Below are 19,159 nucleotides of genomic sequence, written 5' to 3'. Positions count from 1 at the left end.
CACCAGTTTTAAATTTACCTTTATGAAATAATACTACGGACATTTTTTTAATAAACATTTTATTATAATTTTTTTTTTGCACTTTTTTTTTTAAAAATCACAAGGAGCTGACATGCTCTTTATTTTAAATACAAGTACTTCAACTGCAAATGGTTATAACTGTAATAAAAAAAAATTCAACACTTTTATTAAATAGAAAAACCCCACACTCACACATTCAAACCACAAGCTGCACACCGCTAGACTTTTTTAAAAAACACATCAGATTTAAAAAAAAAAAAAAAAAAAAAAAAAAAAAAATTTAAACCACATGCTGCACAGACCACTATACAGTCAATACATCAGAAAAAGGCAAATAACCAATTATACAGCATGGACAAATGCACATGCCATCAACAAGACGTACCCAAAAAACATGCATGGTATGTGTCCACATTCAGGATCGCATCAGAATTTGGGCAGGATTTCCCATCAGTATTTGTAAGCCAAAACCAGGAGTGTAAAAATTAGGTAAAGTATAATACGAAAACAGGCACACTTTTGCTTTTATCACCCACTCCTGGTTTTGGCGTACAAATACTGATGGAAAATCCTGACCACATCCTGATGCAATCCTGCACATGGACACATACCCTCCCACATGAACAGGCATAAAATTGGCAAAGGCATAATATGGTGCAGGCACATGGTACAAAAGCACACAGCCGTCCAAAAATGCACACATACACATGCACGCACATAGCTTTATGCAAATACACATATGTACAACAAAGGCAGAAAGGTGAAACCAATCAGAAGACGCATACACACACACACATACAAAAGGCTGACAATCCTTTGGCTGAAGCAGCAGGTCTTCACAGTGGCTGGCATCATGGTGGATCTGGACTCTAGCATGGCACTGGCTGGTGCAGGACGATGGCAGGCCTCAGGTTCTCTTCAGGTTTTAAGCTCTTGCTGTAGTCAGTAGTACCTCATACACACAGAAATGCACAGGCACACAGATGCACACTAAAATTGCAATACTCACACTGGCTATGGTGGCTGGAGTCTTGTAGCAGGATGTCTGGAGTCTTGTGGCAGGATGGCTGGAGTCTTGTGGCAGGATGGCTGGAGTCTTGTGGCAGGCTGGCTGCAGTCTTGTGACAGGCTGGCTGGGGTCTTGTGCTTGGCTGGGGTCTTGTGGCAGGCTGGCTCTTGCTGGCAGGCTTCTTTGCTTCTCTGTGTCTTGCTGGCATATGTGGGGTTCAAGGCCCAGGCCAGGTTTATATAGATTTGGGGGTGTCTGACCAATTGGCAACAAAATACTTCTTCTGAGCATGCTCAGTGTAAAAAAAACGTATTGCAGCGCTGCATTGCGTCGTACGACGTGTCCCGACGCATCCGTCGCTCATAGGCTTCCATTGCAGCCAACGACGTATGCCGCAGGATGCGTCGCGACACGTTTTTTAGGCGGAGACAAAAAACGTTACAATCTACGTTTTTTTGAGACGACGTGTCGCCAAATTTCGACGCATCCGTCGTAAAACGTACACGACGTATGCCAATCCGTCGCCATACGTCGCCAATACAAGTCTATGGGAAAAAAACGCATCCAGCAAAAAGTTTTGCTGGATGCGTTTTTTCTGAAAAAAGACGTTTTGAAACGTAATGCAGTTAACGCTAGTGTGAAAGTAGCCTAAGCTCAGCTCCTTTGCTGCTGTGTGCAGCTCTCCCAGCTGCATTAATACCCGGGAGCCATGACCATATATGTAGGGGAGCCACCCATAAGCTGGATTAGAGCTCCCCCTTCTGACCTGGAGTGTGAAAATGTTGTATGCTTGTGTTTACCTGATAGAGAAGATCTTCCCTCGCTTCCAAGTGTAACATCACTCTCCCCGTGAGGAAAGCAATTCCACTGTAAACAACCAGGACCATGGAGTGTTAAACTATTCTACAATAATGAGTGATTCTTAGATTTTCGCAGAGCCACAGACATATATTGCTACTAATTCATATGTGATGCTGATAAAATATCTCATGTCTATGATTTTTGCTTTGACACAGGGTCCGCAAAAAAACATGAACATGTGAACAGCCCCATAGACTATAATGCGCTTGTGCTCTGTCCACGAAAATCACAGCAAACAGATGTCTGAATGAGATCTAAAGGGTCGTAAAAATTCAGTATATGTCATTGTGGATTATCAAATACCGGATTTAGGGAAAGTTCACTGTAATAGGGAAGAAAATTAAATTAATGGTTAGCAAAATCAGGTTTCGTCTACAATTGTTTTTATTAGTTAGTTTCTTTCCTGTTACAGAACTTCTGTCCTGTAGTATTAATCTTCTCACACGCTGGTACCAGCACTAAACCCTGATTTCCCTTCTTGTAAAGTCTCTGTTGTCCCTGCAGTCTTGGAGATCTCCAGCATTACTCCATGCAGCCATAAGGACCTTCTCTTTTTACTCCTTGGGTTTCCATTGTCCTGGCAGGAAGAGACTGACGTTCTCGAAAATCACAAGGGTGGTACAGCAGGCGGGGTCACTCGGAATAACTTAGGGGCAATTTTCTTGTAGAAGTCATGTAAGCCTTTTTTCCTTTTAAAAAGAAGAAACAAAACTATTAACTTTTGTTCTAAGGACTGACTGCGAGCGCTGACCCTCCCTAGGTATTTGATAGGGGTCTCCAGGCTACGGGGCCGTACTGCTATGATTTAGTAGGATGCTGAAGGCAAACTGATCTAGTACAGTAGTAGATTAGAGTGGGTTGCACCATCGCAGGAAAATGCGAGGTGATAACCTTCCCGACTGCTGGAAGAATTGGTCACATTGTCAGGTTATGGCACAAACAGTGCCCTGCGAAAGTATTAAGCCCCCTGGAACTTTTCAACCTTGTCCCACATATCATGCTTCAAATATAAAGATACCAAATGTAAATTTTTGGTGAAGAATCAACAACAAGTGGAACACAATTGTGAAGTTGAACGAAATTTATTGGTTATTTTAAATTTTTGTGGAAATTCAAAAACTGAAAAGTGGGGCGTGCATTATTATTCGGTCTCTTTACTTTCAGTGCAGCAAACTCACTCCAGAAGTTCATTGTGGATCTCTGAATGATCCAATGTTGTCCTAAATGCCTAAGGTGGCGCAACAAAGTATTACGTTAAATGGGCCGAATAATATTGCAAGCCCCACTTTTCAGTTTTTGAATTTCCACAAAAATTTAAAATAACCAATAAATTTCCTTCAACTTCACAATTGTGTTCCACTTGTTGATTCTTCACCAAAAATTTACATTTGGTATCTTTATATTTGAAGCATGATATGTGGGAAAAAGTTTAAAAGTTCCAAGGAGCCGAATACTTTTGCAAGGCACTGTACATAGATTACGTTATAGGTGCAAGATCTCGCCTCATACTCAATTATCGGGAGAGCTTCAGTCCTGGATTCCCTGCTCAGTTGTCAATGACGCGATGCTCGCCATAGCCAGCAATGGTTGCTTATCTACTACAAGCTACCTCTTCAATGCAAAATATCAGTATTATGTCCTCTATCAACCATAAGAAACAGGGCACAGTGATCACCGGAGTACATCAGCCCCATCATTGTCCCATAATGAAAGAAGTGTTGTTGCGCATACTTAATGGCCGCTTGTTCCAAACACCCTGTTCTTAGGATTAGTGGGGTCCGGGCAGTGAAACACCCTTAATCAGCAAGTGATGATCTACCAATGGCTAGCTGATAGCTTGCTGAGGAGGCACAAGTTGGGGACCACTGTTTTTAAAGACGGCAATACCTATATCAGGAGCTGTAAGGAAATGTATATTTCTTGGCTTTATCTTGAGCCCATTTTCCTTGTCGATAATTCTCAGCCACCATTCCTGCAAAAAAAAGGGGTTTATTACATGTAACAAATGTTTTAATTGGCTTTGGAAATTAAAGTCTATCGGCGGCCAGTGCAGTGCACTTCATTAGTTTGTGGGACAGAACATGTTGTTAAAGGGTCGGTCTCATCACTGCACTCACCGTCCATAAGCTTTATTAGGGTAGATATCAGCAGAATATAGACATAGTGTATGGACACCCCACTCTCAGGAATCCTTCCCCCATATTAGCTATGACTACATACCACTGCAAACAGCTGAAAGAGTTTTCTCATACGGTTATGCCATATGGGAAATGTCTGATAGGTGGAAGTCCCAGACGTGAGACCCGCATCTGTCTACAGAGCTGGGGAACTATGAAAGGAGAGATGGCCATTCACTATTGTGGAGGTTCCTATAAGATCTGAGTACTCAGCCTTGTGTTCAGTTATTTTCATAGACCTTGACATGAGTGGCAGGGTACATATGAAGCCAGTGCTCCACCCAATTCCTCCTGAAGCAATTATGTGGCTGATTCAAGACCCCTGTACTATTGATTTGAGGGATCCTAAATGGTTGGACACCCACACCAGTCTAATGTATTTGAGATGTTGTACCCCTCTTAAGGAAAGTTCAGAGTAAAATACCTTCAACAAAACTGCTGATTGGGTCGGGTGTGGTTTTCTGCGCCACTTGGTTTGTTGTCTCATAAGTTTATGTTTGAAGTTCTTTATGGTTTGTTCTTGTTGAGTTTTTGGGACCTTGGTCTGTACCGTACTGTTCCTTAATCATGTTTTTAGATAAACATTCCATACTGTTTGGTGCAGAACTGGTGCGATTCTTCTTCACATTGAGACATCATTCTACCATTGTGATCAGAAGCCTGATAAGCCAGGATCATTGTTAGGATGCAGGATTTAAATAAGTTAGCTCTACTGTGGTCCTACCAGTGTAGGCATTGAGGAAGAAATACAAAATCAGCTGGCAAATCAGTAGTTGGAAACGAGCGAAGGTCAGGGCAGGCAGCAGTGAAGAAACATAACTGGAAGCAAGCAGAGGTCAGGTCAGGCGGCAGTGTAGAAACAAAATCCATTGTGAGCACATAGGTCGGGGCAGGCGGCAGTGCAGAAACATAATCCATTGAGTACGCACAGGTCAGGGCAGGCGGCAGTGCAGAAACATAGCCGGAAACAAGCAGATGTCGGGGCAGGCGGCTGTGCAGAAACATAATCCATTGATCAAGCCATAGTCAAAACCAGAAAATCTGTCCGAGAAGCAGCTGTGCAGAAGATGTTATGGGCATGCTGCAAGCCACTCGCCACTACATTTTCCAGCGGCTAAATGATAGGGCCCGCGGAATTCTCAGGAGAATGAGATTCCTGGTACTTGGAAGGTAGCCCCCATCTCTCATGTAGGTCCGGCGTACATCCTGTGGGCTCTTCAGCATTGCTTGCATGATCTTTCTAGCAGTATAGCTGACTGGCATGTGTGGTATAGGATTGTAGCCTTGTTTAGCAGTCACCTCAATACATGGTTGATAGGAGTAAGGCATACCTAAGAGTTTAAGTATTTGAGAGGAAGTTAGGGCCTTCCAGGGGGATGGGCTCCTGGGCGATGTGGCTATTGTCTCTACCTCATCTACTGTTCTGGTGATTATCAGGCGTTTCTTCTTAACCTCTGGCTCTGCGCTGATGTTTAATGCAGGTTGTGCATATCGGCCAATTTCGGGTAGTGTAGGATATGGTTGTGGTCTTCTCATTCTCAAATATCGGTCCGATGCCTTTTCCGGTCTTTTGAACAGGCAGGTAATAAATTGCACGATGTGACTAAGTGCTGCCATCACATATCCAGTGAAGCCAGTTTGCCTTTGGTGGTGTTCAGGCCTCTGGCTGTATGGGGATGTTCTGGCATATGCCTGCGTGGCTAGAACTTTCCTCCAGCTACGGGTGTAGCCATTAGGCTGCTTTCCCCTCCACACACACAAAAGTGTGTGTGGATAGTAGAAAACACTCCAAAGAAAAAAAAATAAAGTAAAAAAAAAGTACAATACAGTAAAAAGTAGTATACAAGTCACTCTGGGTTAGTGTTCAGCTCTCCTCTCTACCTCTGCTTGCCTCGCACTGACCGTTCTTGCAGTACATTCCATGACCCGTGGACAACACTTCTGGGATGTTATAAAGCCGAACATGGCAACAGGTCTAATATAGGAGAACTAGGTATGTCCCCCATGGCAGACAATCCAATACCAGCTGTCACTGTACGGATAGGGGTTAGCTGGATTGGGATGAGATGTATAAAAACTTACTAGAGCACAAGTCATTGCTTTAAGTTACTGTTTTTTTTACCTGTTTATTTCATATTTTCAAACCTGTATAATTCTGCAGCCTCATATGAGCATTGTGATCTATATATTGTCAGCTCCCTCCAGGAATGTCTCCTCCTCACTTCCCGGTAACACGGATCACCCATGATGCGCACAGACTAATGTTGTAGTTGTAATTATTTCATCTAGTTTCAGAAGAAATAGTAAATAATATTGTATTTTTTCCATGTAATTGTTTCAGTTTAATCTGTTTAAATTTGTCTGTAATTACAAGTAGCGATCAAAAAATAAATGTGTGACCCTGGTGTAGAACGTACAAATTGTCCAGAGTCTCTCCTGGGCCAAGTTCACACGTGCAGAAGTGCTGTATTGTTTCCATACGTATTAGCACCAAAATAATCAAAACTTTTTATTGTATTTTTGTTGCAGCTTTTTTCAATGCATTTTTTTAGTAGAGGAATGCTTCAGTTCTACAATTGGAGATATCATTGGAATTTTGCATGCGTTTTTTATGCTCTCCATATACTATAATGGAAAATTTAAAAAAAAAAGCATCAAAAAGTTCATAGTTCTGCTGCATCATTAACCCCTGTATGTAGTACAGCTTAGGAAGTGATAAATACACTGAACAGAAAAAAAAAAAAAAAAGTTAAGCAAATATGAAAAACCTCATAAGGCTATGTGCACACGTTGCAGATTCGTGTGCGGATTTTTCCGCACCGCTTTTGCAAAATCCGCAGGTAAAACGCTCTGCGCTTTACCTGTGGATTTACCGCGGAACTCCTGCGGTTTTTGTGTGGATTCCACCTGCGGTTTTACACCTGCGGATTCCTATTGAGGAGCAGGTGTAAACCGCTGCGGAATCCGCACAAAGAATTGACATGCTGTGGAAAATACAAAGCAGCGTTTTATCACGGTAATTTTCTGCAGCATGGGCACTGTAAACCGCATGGAAAACAGCTGCCAATCCGCTGCGGATCCGCAGCCAAATCCGCAACGTGTGCACATAGCCTAAAAGTTCAATTTTCCTTTATTGAAAATGAACATAATAATAAAAACGTCAAGTCATATCGCCGCATCAAGCAAAGCCCGAGCGATCAAAATATAAAGATAATTAACCCAATTGGTAAACACCGTAAACAGTAAAAAATTTTAAAAATGCCAACATGGCGGTATTGTTTGGTCGCTGCCATACCACTAAAAATGCTGTAAGAAACAATTAAAATGTCATATCTATCCCAAATTAATATCAATAAAACATTGTCTCACCTGACAAAAAAATAACTCCTCACACAGCTTTATTGACCGAAAAATTAAAACAAGGGGTCTCGGAAAATGGCAACACAATTTGCCAATTTTTTTTATTTCAAAGTCCTGATTTTTTTTCCACTACTAAAATAATAAAAAAACTGAACAAGTTTAGTATCGCTGTAATCATACTGATGTGGAGAATCATAGTGCAAGATCATTTTACCACATAATGTACACCGTAAACATAATTCCCGAAAAACAATGTCAGAATTGTGTTTTTTTTCCCAATTTTTCCATTTCCCAGTACATTATGTGTCAGGATAAGCCACAACCGCTGCCACCGATGTTTCTTGAACACCACTTGCTCACGACACACCTGCCTGGGATGCTACTATACAGGGGAGCTTCCCACACTCACTCGTCCACTCACCTAAGCGCACCCCACAGACAGTTCTCATATCCACGTCACACTTATTGCTTCTATCACTCACCGTTTTGATAGGCCAGCGAGACGTCTGCACTGGGTCACACACTACCACACATGCCACTCAGCTTTTTTCAGCACCTGATATGTGCCCTCCTCAGGGTTTGGGGGTACGTCTAGAGCAGAAAGGAACAAACCTATTAAACTTTAGATTTAAAGGGAACCTGTCAGCAGGATTGTGCACAGTAAAGTACAGACAGTGTCACGTCGGCGCCGTTATACTGATTAAAATGATACCTGGTGATGAAATCCGTCTTGGGGTTGTTGTGTCATCTGTATTTGTGGTTTTCAATTATAAGATTCTGGTGCTCCGGGGCGGGGCTGTGGGAGGTCCTGTGGGCTGGCCTTTATGTGGTGCTCTGCTTACGTATACATCTGTATGGGCTTATGACAGGTTACTGATTTCTGTAGCAAAAAAGGTCTGTATCTATATCATCAATATGCCAAGCAACCGCCCCCTCCATGGATTGGCAGGCTGCGAGTGGTTGTCTCATCGGTATTTTTGCACCTGTGTTAAATGGGTCCACTGCATCCTTTTAGTGCATTTGTTTGAAGGCCTGGGCAGGTAAACATCTCTGCTGTTTTCTGGATATTTTATAACAGGCGGCATTGGGATAACACCCTGATGGCATCTGAGTGTGACCTGTTTCTTCCTAGGACCCATTCGCTTAATAGGGTGAGTTTGATTCACAAGTTGGATCTAAATCTGACATGTTTCTGCTCTTTCTTTTTGCAGACAATCGATTTTCCCTGTGAGCAGCCTCATAAACTATTAAGTGCTCGGTCACGTGTCCGTAGTTTTGGTCCAAGTGAAAAGAACAGGCTGTACTTGGCCCAATGCTACTCAATGAGGCACTGCAGATTAGTGTTTTTTTTACCACGGACTGAATGCAGCATGCACGAGTTTCTTCTGTAAATCGGATGAGACTCACCCATTCAAGTCTATGGGTGCAGAAAAAAAAAAATCGGATGCCATACAAAGCTACAGTAAAGTATCCGAACTGTAAATGGTCCTGTAAGTGATTAATAGCTGCTGCACTAAAATACGGACAGATGACAAGTGGGGAAAAAAAAAATTAAACAAGTTTTCTGGTTGAAACTTCATTAACAATTTTTGTGTAACCCTATCCTAACAGGCATTGTCCTACCTGTCAAAAACAGACGTCTGAATGAGGCATTGTCTTAAAGTTGGACAGTTTGAGTAAATCTGCCCATGTATTGTTGTGCAGCTGCACGCTCCGTTCCGGAGTGCCGGCGCCAGAGCTGGGTTTTCACCTGCGAGACTCGGCCGTATCTCACTTATGTGTGACCCGGCCTTAAAGTTGGACAGTTTGAGTAAATCTGCCCCATTATGCTCCGAATATGCAGCCATTTTTAAAGCCCAGTATCAATGCAGCAGAAAAATTCTGAGCGATAACCTAAAAAGGCAGAAGTACAAATCCAGATCCATGTTACGTTATAGAGAAACTGCGGATTTCATTTTTTCTTGTTGCATAGGGTAGAATCCAATGTAAATTTGCTGAAAGATCCATGCATTTCGCGCTACCTGGCCCAAACTAGTTGCAAAATCTGCAGGGAAAAAGTCTGCCAGGAGTGGACACAGCCTGAGCCTTATTAGCCAGCAGTATAACGTAGATCTGGGCTGTAAATGTCAACCGCCCCTTTAATAAGAGCCAGGAAGTGATTGGGCTTCTTTTTTTCTCCTAGCAGCCTGCCTGCCCAACCAGGAACTTTGCATTGCATTATATAAAGAAAGAACATATTCCTGCTCATGTGCAGCTGAACATTGCTGGTGACACAGAAGGCACAGACCCTGGTGACACAGAAGACACAGGCCCTGGTGGCACAGAAGACACAGACCCTGGTGACACAGAAGACACAGGCCTTGGTGACACAGAAGATACAGGCCCTGGTGACACAGAGGACACAAACCCTGGTGACACAGAAGACACAGACCCTGGTGACATAGAAGACACAGACCCTGGTGACATAGAAGACACAGACTCTGGTGACACAGAAGACAGACCCTGGTGACACAGAAGGCACAGATCCTGGCGACACAGAAGACAGATCCTGCCGACACAGAAGACACAGACCCTGGTGACATAGAAGACACAGACCCTGGTGACATAGAAGACACAGACTCTGGTGACACAGAAGACAGACCCTGGTGACACAGAAGGCACAGATCCTGGCGACACAGAAGGCACAGATCCTGCCGACACAGAAGACACAGACCCTGGTGACACAGGCCCTGGTGACACAGAAGACACAGGCCCTGGTGACACAGAAGACACAGGCCCTGGTGACACAGAAGACACAGGCCCTGTTGACCCAGAAGACACCTGTACAGCTCTAAGAAGGGGATATTGTCATTGAGTTTGAAACAAAAAATTATTCCAGGAGAACCTGATACATAGGCCAAAGTTCCGGAAATTCATCACTGAGACTGTTGACTTTTATTGTAAAGCTCTGAACTATATGAAAAAAACTAATGCCTCTTGGGAAACCAGTACTTAAAAGTCTTTTTTTTATAAATCCACATGTGCGGTTGTCATCAAGTATTGGAGATATGCACACTATAGTCAACAGGTTCCCAAATGTAATTGGTGCCCAAGAAATGAACAAACTGATAAGTGAGTAAGCACATCAAAGCAGTGTCAGAATTGATGAGTTTTGGCATCATTGATCACAAATGAAAGATCCAATAACTGGGCAATATCAATACAGTGTGTTATGCAGGCTGGTAAAATATCTTCTTCTTATTCCCCACAGCAACACTTCATGTGAGAAGCTGTTTAGCATTGTTCGCAAAGTCCTCACAGATCAGCGGAGCACCCTGGGAAAAAAGACAATAACACAACAGCCAGATCCAAATGTGTTTGAGGCTGTAACTACAGTCAGAAACACCCTCTGTGCAATACTGTCCAGCAAAATTAATATTTGTTTCAGAACGCCATGTCACAAATGGCAGCCTTCTTCACAACTGTTCCAAAAAGCAAAATATGCAACAGCTGTGGATTTATCCAGCAGAAAAGAATCTAGCGCAAAAGAACACGCTAGTAGTAGTACAGCTGGGCCTGGTACAGAAGAAAGCCACAGTGTTACCAAATCCGTGCCCAAAACTACAAGAAGGGAAGCTCTGGGTAGACAACAAATTGAAGACACTAATTTTTCCACCAAGAAGCAAGCATCGTTGTTTGAAGTTTTGCTACCATGTCAAGTAAGAGGAATGCAGCAGCAGAGAAAAAGTACACAACAGTACCAGAGAAGGGACAAAAGGCTTCTGTGACTAAAAAACAAACATCTGTGCCTAGCAGTGCACAGGTTGCTGCTGCTGATGATATGGTTATCCTGGTTTAGAAAACTTATGTTTTGCACAGTTTAATTTTATTCATAATTTGCACATTATAAATGTGAGGTACCTGTTTAAAATTTGCAGCTATTTATTTCAGTTCTTGTATTTAAAGCCTTTGTCATTTAAAAAAAAAAAGTATAATGCTATGATCTTATTTCATTTTTGCCACATGTCAGTGGCTCTGTTGGAGTTTCTGTATGAAGTCCTGAAAAAAGGTTTTAGGGCAATTGCTTTTAATGAGGCAGTCACTTTGTGCTCTGTCTAACCTCCCATTTGGTGGTATTGACATTTCTGAGGTGTGCATGCCTCAGAAAGGTGGAAACTGGCAAAAATGAGGTCAGACAAGGTTGTGATAAAATCCTTTTAGGGCTTCATACAGAAGGTCCTGATGGAGCAACTGACGTTTGCCAAAAACACAATGTGAATAGAGCCGAAGGGTAGGTTCACATTGCACTGTTCTGTCCGTTACAACGAAAACGTTAACGGTTTTTGTTGTAACTGACAGCAAAAGTGGCATTTTAAGCCCTTTTTGAATGCATACATTTTTGTTAGCTCAAAAACGTATGCGCTACATGGAGATAGACAGATAAAAGGAAAGATAGATAGAATACCTGCATCGATCTTACCATTGTCCCCGCTCTCACTCTGCTGCTTCCTGGTTGTTAGGTGAATATTCATGAGCTTAATGAGCGGCAGTGGAAGCAGAAGAGCGCTGGGACACTGGTAATGCTATTCTCACTTCTATCTTTCTATCCTATCATCTATCGCAAACGCAATATAACGCAATGCGGCAGATTTGTACAAATCTGTAGCATGACGTTATATTGCATTTGTTTGCTAAACGGACATAAAAACACTGCAGTCAGCTTTTGCCTGTGCAAACATATGGAGGCGTTAATGTCTCTGTTACATTGCGTTTTTGCTGCTGTGAAACGGATGCGTTAAACGGACTGCAGAAATGCAATGTGAACCTACCCTTAAAGTGACAGGTATTATCTCCTTTAAGGACAAATATAGCACAAATAATAATGTGATCTTGGTTAATTGGGGTTATCCATCCAGAACCTTTGTGGGGTTTTTTTCTTAAAAAGTGCTAAGACTTCACAGGCAAGTAGTTAACTATCTGCCTGTTCGGCCTGGTGCCGATTTGTGGTCACAGGCGCTCCTGCTGGTCATTCTGCTTAATTTGACCTCACTGTTGAGAGAAGTGAGGGTAATTCTTCTCATGATTTCAGCAGATATGCAGAACAATAAGTCAACTATTCTCTAATTCCTCCCATTAACCAAAAGCACAATATTTTTAAAGATATTTTATAATAGGGTGGATCTGTTATGTATTGTGCAGCTTTTACATTCTAATTTAAAAGAAATATTATTACCAAGTTTGCATTAATACTTAAATTCATTACTTGTAAATACATTTTTTTCTGTTTATAATTATTGTTTATGAAACAGTGTGATCAGCAGTACTAAATGGGTGTGGTTGGGGCATGTATATGGGTGTGACTAGTTGTGAAATGGGTGTGATCAGGGGTTTGGCCTAAAATTTGCTGCGGCGACTTTGTCTGTCTTTCTCTACTTCAAAAGTTGGGAGGCATGCTACTACATATTGGGATAGGATCTTAGAGATGGGAATACCCTCTTAAGTACCGTATTTTCTGGTGTATAAGACGACTGGGCGTATAAGACGACCGCCAACTTTTCCATATAAAATATGGAATTTGGGATATGCCCGCTGTATAAGACGGGGGTCATCTTATATGCCCAGTCATCTTATACGGCATGTGGTTCCCAGGGTCTGAAGGAGAGGAGACTCTCCTTCAGGCCCTGGGATCCATAGTCATGTAAAAAATAAAGAATAAAAATAAAAAATATGGATATACTCACCCCTCCGAGAAGCCTGGCTGTCACCGCTGCAAGCATCTGCCTCCGTTCCTAAGAATTGCAGAGCGTGAAGGACCTTCGGTGACGTCACTGTCTTGTGACCGGTCACCTGACCGCGACGTCATCGAAGGTCTTTCTCGCTCTGCAATTCTTAGGAACGGAGGCAGATGCTTGCAGCGGTGACAGCCAGGCTTCTCGGAGGGGTGAGTATATTCATATTTTTTATTTTTATTCTTTATTTTTTACATGACTATGGATCCCAGGGCCTGAAGGAGAGTTTCCTCTCCTTCAGACCCTGGGAACCATCCAGGATCGCTCCCTGCACACGCCGTACCCGGCGTATAAGACGACCCCCGACTTTTGGGACAATTTTTAGGGGTTAAAAAGTCGTCTTGTACGCCGGAAAATACGGTACTTCAGAAGATTGGCTAATTTGAAGGTGTGCAATGATTGCTTAACAAACTGTCATTGTTGTTATCAGACCTCTTTAGTACACTGTCATTTTGTTCATGCAGCCAAGTTTCTTTGTGGGTAATTTCCTATGTTCCCAATTTTCCGTGTGTGAATACAGCTTTAGCTCTCTTAAATAAACTGTTTTAATGAACTGTCATTTTGTCCAAGTGGGCAGTTTTCCTGTGGACATTCTTTTCTATGAGCTTTTTTTCTGTAGGCATTTTTTGGGGGGGCATTTCTCTAGTGACCACTTTAATTAGATAGACCACTTTTAGACAAGGGAAGCATGAGCCCTGCAGCCCATCAGCAGCCACTGATAGGCTGCAGCGCTCATGCGACAGTAATGTCTCGTGTGTCCTGGCAGACGGTGTTGACATTGCTGGAATGGGGCGGTCCATGAGATGATTATAATTTGATTTATTTTTAATGGTGCACAGTAACATTTAAGATGAGGTTGTTGAAGTAGTAGACAACTTGTTATGTGCTGCAATCATTAGCAAATGCAGAATGAAAGTGGTTACCAGAGTGCCCTAAGACATATGGTCATGGGTGAAGATGGTAACGTTTAGTCTAACAGTGACCATCTGGCAGGGTCTATTAGGATACCAGTTTTTCCCTTCAAGGACATGAAAGGCAGAGATGGGATTAAGTCTTTAAACATTAAAAAAAGCAAGAAGAGGAGAATATAGAAAGTGAGGATACTGGTAAGAATAAGGAGATACTATCCTTTAACTTAATTTCAGAACTTTTTTTTCCTACAAAACAAAAAGTATTTGATGCTAAAAAATATAAATCAGGCACTCTCAAATGCAAAGAAAAGGAGCAAAGAAAAAGCTAGTCTTATCTTGTACACCTCTGACATTTTTTTCTTATTTAACCTGCTGCGTCTTTAGAGAAAATTGATGATGTTGTGGATCAAAATCAATCTAGCAGCAACTTGATGCTGGCTAACTGAGAAGACACTGCTAGCAGCGTTGCACTTAGCAATTACCCCACGAACACCCAGTTTTCCACAACAGACCCATGGAAAGCCAAAAAGATCATTTTTGCATTAGCAGTGACGATGAGATATCTGACAGCCACGCTTGATTGATCGCTACGAGAATACGAAAAAGTGGTACAGTCGCAAAGTGGGAAACTCATGCACAGTTTAATGACAATGGTTAATTTACTCTTCTAAAACAAACGAACTATATTGTTTCTGCTGCTGGCTATTTGGTAAGAGAGATGAAAAGATTTGAGTCTGGGCACATCCATGCAAAAGTTTCTCTAAGTTCAGAAAAGGCCTTAAAAATAGAACATGAGAGGTCTAATATTCACAGAGAAGAAAAAACTTTGTTTATAACTAAATACGGCATCAGTCAGGACAGCACAAGAAAAGCAGAGCTCATCAAAGGTGAAAGGGAGCAGATAGAAAGAAATATTAAAAAAATGTTTTAAGCAAGACAGGATCCTGCATTTTGGGGTCACAGAGAATAGAGGTGACCAAGATGTCAATGAAGGCAATTTCTTGGAGCTGCTTAAATTGCTAGAACAGTATGACACTATACTTGAACATCATTTGAAGAATCTGGCTGATCGTGTTACGTATCTGAGTTCAGAATAGCAAAATGAGCTGATTTCTGCATTCACCACTAAAACTATGTGGACCATCATTTAGGATGTAAAAGCAGCACAGATATTTCCAGTCATTGTGGATTCCACAATTGATATCAAAAGAACTGACCAATTCTCCTTATCATTAAGATATCTAGCATAAAAAGGAAACAGCATTGAGCGTTTTATAAAATTGGAAGAGCTTCCAGATGGCCGTTCAATCATTCTATGATAAATTCGTTAATACACTTGTAAGGGGGTGACTAGGTACATCACGTGCCTCCCCCACCTTTATTGATGTGCACATGTAATACATGTGGCACCCTGACGTTTCATTAATGTGAATGTTTTATTATTATGCATGTACCGTAATGTAAATGTATTTGTCCTGTATTGTGCCTAGATTTAAGGATAGCTTAGAAGTTTGCATAGGATAATAGTGGAGTTAGTTTAGGGAGGGCACGTTAAAATAAGGAATAGATAAGAGGGTTAATAGAGAGAGGCAGCACAGGGGTTAATATAAGTGGGAGGTACAACTTAGAGCAGAAACATATAGGAAAGGGACTTCCTGGTAGAATGGAGATGCCTGGGCAGCTTGCCCAGGGGCAAGATGTGAGGAGACACAGTAAAGATGGGACCAGCTTGTTAATATCCTCTTATTCAAGATCCGGGGTCTAAGACCAGAACAGGAGCAACAGTGAAAGCTCTCCTGGAACCTCACCTTATAGGAGCCGGACAAAGAATAGATCAGAAGCTGATAGTGAAGAGGAACAAGAGGGGAAACAGCTCAGGAACTGATCATAAAAGTGACTTATAGGAACACAGTCTGTCCTAAGGATACGGCCGGGGATACCAGACAGTGGTAGCAGTTGAAGAAGAAAGAATCTGTTAGATTCCCAGGGAAAGGAAGGAAAGTGCTGCTGTATTTGATGTATGCTGCCAGAGAAAAATACATTTCTGATGTTTAGTAAAGTTGCAACATTGAATGAACCTGTGGAGTAGTGTTTATTGGGACTCAATTATCAAAGACTGAAACAGCAGTGATCGTAGAAACTCCAGCAACTGAAGTGAGTACAATATTGCATACTGCATTAACAAGACATATCATTATTCCTGTGAGACATCAGGGTGTGGAAACACTTCTAACCGTCGCCACGACTATCACCCTGGCTGTCTTACACACTCACCAGAGAACTTTGTCTTAATGTGAATCTATTGAGAGAACAAGCTTATGATGGGACAAGGACAATATCACGTCAATTTTCTTTGGTACACTTGAAACTCTATAGATTTTTAACATCAAGTTTAGCTAGATATAAAATTCTTGAGGAACACTGAAGAGTCAGTCAGATATGTGATGGGCTTCTAGGAAACAAGCGACTGATGCAGTAATCCAAAGCCTGCCATCAATACTTGAGGCACTGAGCGGCATAAAGATGCATAATAGCACCCGCCACAAAAATGTTGAAGCAGATTGTCCGCTGACGAAAAATAAGCACTTATGAATTCAAACTAATGATATTTTTTTGGAATACATTCTTAAAGAAAACTTATGTCCTCTCAAACTGTCTACAGAAAGACTAATTGGACATTAATGTAGCTGTACATTTAATTGATGCATGTCATAAATCAGAGAGCTGCGATCAGATGAGGCATTTGAAACCCTATAAAACAAAACCAAAGACTTGGTTACTATGTGTAATAACACTGGCATATATCAAGAAAGGAAAATTTGTAGGAAACTATTTTTTGATGAAAAAGCTGAAGATGAGCCAATCGAGGACAGCCGTGCTTGCTTTAAAACCAACGTATTTTATTGTATTCTAGATTTTTGGCCAGTTTGAGCACTGTTTTTCTGATTTCAGACAAATAGCCAAATTGTTCAGTCAACTCAATAATAAACACTTTGAAGACCCTGGTGTTGCTTACAGAGTGATTGAACTTGCACGTTTCTACACAGGTTATGTTTCTACAGAACACAAGGAAGTCTTAGACGAGTTGGTCAGTTTCCGGAGCATATACCGTGAGCTGTCAATAGAAAAGGAGGTGGACACCATGGATAAAATTTTACCATTTCTAATTGCAATTGTACAAAGTACACTTTATAGAATTTATCTCACTATTCACTATTGTAGAAGGATCATTTTTATTCTCATTTGCACAAGGAAAAACTAAAAGCAATGGAATTAAACTGAATGGGAGAAGACACAGATTAGATATTATAAAAAACTTTTTGACAGGTGATCAATGAGTGGAACAGGCTGCCACGAGAGGTGGTAAGTTCTCTTTCAATGGAAGTCTTCAAACACAGGCTGGACAGACATCTGTCTGGGATGATTTAGTGAATCCTGCTTTGAGCAGGGGGTTGGATGAGATGACCCAGGAAGTCCCTTCCAACGCTAACATTTTATGATTCTATTCCTGTCTGTTGTGTAAAAGCGGACAGAAGTTTCAGCTGTCTGAAACTTATTAACACACACCTACGAGAATGCATGAGGCCCGACTGTCCAACTTGACCTTGCTTAGTTTTGAGAGAGATGTTGAAAATGACAAAGACAAGGTGGTTGGCAGATTTGCTCAACTAAAGGAGAGAAGAATGGCACTGTAAGAGGTGACTTTTCCTTGTACATAGTTCATCAAAGATTTGGATTTATGACTTTTGGAAATGGGAAGTACCCCCGCTCCATCATAAAACAACCATAACTACAGTAAAGCTAAACTCTGGAATAAATACACAAAACATATTATTTTGGTTGTCAAATCGGCCACAGCGTTATTTAATTTACAGGATTAAAACAATCACAGTAGGAATCAGGTGAAGTGCTAGTACATTGGGGTTCACAAGTACTGTGATATCACTAGCTGTCTAGCTGTCTGAAATACAGCACCAGGACAGACAGCCATAAAGGGGTGGGACGCACTGGCTTGCCATTCAAGCAGAGCCAGTAAACTTTCAGGGCAGAGACAAAAAAACTCAGTGGTCAGACATTTAAGTGGTCGGACCACATTCCTTTTGGAGGAAATCTGGTGAGTGACCATCCCACCAATCTCTTACAGCCACTCACAAAAAAGCCCAACCCTGTCATGGTTGATTAACCCCTCTCAGGACATAACATGGTGGAACAAAATTTCTGGGTTTTTACATCACGGAAGATATTGCAATCTTTGTGATACATACAGTGGGGAAAAAAATATTTAGTCAGCCACCAATTGAGCAAGTTCTCCCACTTAAAAAGATAAGAGAGGCCTGTAATTGACATCATAGGTAGACCACAACTATGAGAGTCAAAATGGGAAAACAAAGCCAGAAAATCGTCTTATTTGACAAGATTTATTTTGCAAATTATGGTGGAAAATAAGTATTTGGCACCTGTTTGAACTTATCAGTATAAAAGACACCTGTCCACAACCTCACACAGTCACACTCCAAACTCCACTATGGTGAAGACCAAAGAGCTGTCGAAGGACAACAGAAACAAAATTGTAGCCCTGCACCAGGCTGGGAAGACTAAATCTGCATTAGGCAAGCAGCTTGGTGTGATGAAATCAACTGTGGGAGCAATAATAAGAAAATGGAAGACATACAAGACCACTGAAAAATCTCCCTCGATCTGGGGTTCCATGCAAGATCTCACCCCCTGGGGTCAAAATGATTACTAGAACGGTGAACAAAAATCCCAGAACTACATGGGGGGAACCTAGCGAGTGACCTGCATAGAGCTGGGACCACTGTAACAAAGGCTACCAGAAGTAACACACTACGCCGCCAGGGACTCGGATAATGAAATGCCAGACATGTCCCCCTGCTTAAGCCAGTACATGTCCGGGCCCGTCTGAAGTTCGCTAGAGAGCATTTGGAGTATCCAGAAGAGTATTGGGAGAATGTCATATGGTCTGATGAAACCAAAGTAGAACTGTTTGGTAGAAACAATACTCTTCGTGTTTGGAGGAGACAGAATGCTGAG

Source organism: Ranitomeya variabilis, chromosome 3, assembly GCF_051348905.1.
Source record: "Ranitomeya variabilis isolate aRanVar5 chromosome 3, aRanVar5.hap1, whole genome shotgun sequence".
Classification (NCBI taxonomy): Eukaryota; Metazoa; Chordata; class Amphibia; order Anura; family Dendrobatidae; genus Ranitomeya; species Ranitomeya variabilis.
The sequence above is the reverse complement of the archived record's forward strand: the minus strand, read 5'-3'. Positions refer to the sequence as shown.